The 1,532-nt window shown below is 45.4% G+C and overlaps 1 protein-coding gene and 1 long non-coding RNA gene across 2 annotated transcripts in view; one reads left to right on the plus strand and one right to left on the minus strand.

The window, feature by feature from the left end:
- The window catches only part of SACS (sacsin molecular chaperone), an 85,870-nt gene that overhangs the window by 46,754 nt on the left and 37,584 nt on the right, over positions 1-1,532 (minus strand). The gene's annotated exons all lie outside the window — the stretch shown is intronic.
- The window catches only part of LOC114009832 (uncharacterized), a 24,007-nt gene continuing 22,612 nt past the window's right edge, over positions 138-1,532 (plus strand). Inside the window, exon 1 of the long non-coding RNA XR_003551230.1 lies at positions 138-339. This is a non-coding gene — a long non-coding RNA (uncharacterized LOC114009832). The remainder of the gene's footprint in view (positions 340-1,532) is intronic.

The raw sequence follows: 1,532 nt of genomic DNA on the forward strand, positions 1-1,532 counted from the left end.
GTCCTCCAGCTCCAGGAGCTGCAGTCCCAGCCAAGGTGGAAATGCAGGAGGAAGCTGCAGCCACGGAGGAGGAGCGGGCAGAAGCGACGGCGGCACGCTCCCGGTAGCCCGGGCCCTGAAGGCGCGGCCCACGGGCAGGTTGAGCGTTATCTAAGGAGCTGCCCCGCCCCACCCCTCTCACTCCCTCCCTTAACCCGCCTCCCTTGCCTGTCCCTGCCCAGGCCCCGCCCAACCCCACCTGGCCCCGCCCAGGTCCCCGCCCTTTCCGCCGCCGAGCCACTTCCGGGACCTCAAGCACGCACAGCCACGGTATTTGAGGAATGCACATCTGGACAGAAGGTAGGTTTACCCTGTGAGTTTGAGAATGCTTTGAATGCAAAAGTAGATATTTACAGGGCCTACATCTCCTTCAGCTCCAATGACTTACTCCACGGAAGCATCTCTAAATAAGATTAACCTGTCGTGGCTTCTATGGCATGAGAGTGGACCGTGGTGGTTGCTGTGTCTTGTATGGCTTTGTAGTTTGTTATTTATTGAGCAATTTTTGCTATAGGGCGTACACACTTGGCAGAGAGACAGAAAGCGAGAAATCACACCCTCCCCTGGGGAAATGGACACACCACAGTCCCTTCTCCAGTCTCCTCTCAGAATTTTGGGCACTCATGCACACGTGCCTGGCAAGAGTTTTAAGCCGTCAGATCTGGTCTTTGACCTCCGTCTAGTATGTGGAAGGCCAGCAAGATAACCATGATGGCATCTGCTGGTTTTGTGTTCATTTTTAAGGCACAAATGTAGGAGCAATGATTCCATATGCTGGAGGGAAGGAGAGCCACAGCAAAGTAATAGATGAGAATGTACATAAATATATCCTATGACATGTTAAAAATATGTGTATAACTTTAGATGTATATTACCTAATATTACTGGCTACGTGTCTCATTCCAAATGAAAGTTCCTTGAAAGTAGGAACATAAGTCATAGAGTTGATGGAATCGCCTCATAATAACTACAGTTGGCCTTGTAATTTGGAAGTGTATGAGGTTTAACAAGGCTTCAGTGAAGACCAGGCCCTTCCTTTGGCTTATTTCTGGAAGGAGAAATACATAGCAAAAAGAAAATTGAAAAAAAAAAAAAAAAAAAAGGAACATCTATTAAGGCAATTCAAGAACTACATGGTGAACAAGTAAATTTGTGTGCTTCTTATTTAATACCCCCAGTATAGAAATAACTATTACAGTTAACCCCCAAAAGCGATATTAACACTTCTCTCTTTCCCCCCAAATAATATTAGAATTTACCCTCATAATTAATAAACAGAATAGTCTACAGTTGTTCCATACCCCTTTCTTACCGTAGTTAAAAGGGAGATCAGTGTAAGTCACATGTGCCTTTTCTTACTTGGAAGAGCTAAGGATGATTAGCCAATGAGAGGAGAATTCATTATGAAGACAAGTTCAGAAAAACCTAATGGGCAAATATTTATCAGACCAACCTGTACAAGCAAATGAACTAGGATATTAACCAATGGAAAG

This window comes from Tupaia chinensis, unplaced genomic scaffold (assembly GCF_000334495.1).
Source record: "Tupaia chinensis unplaced genomic scaffold, TupChi_1.0 Scaffold000634_1, whole genome shotgun sequence".
NCBI lineage: Eukaryota > Metazoa > Chordata > Mammalia > Scandentia > Tupaiidae > Tupaia > Tupaia belangeri.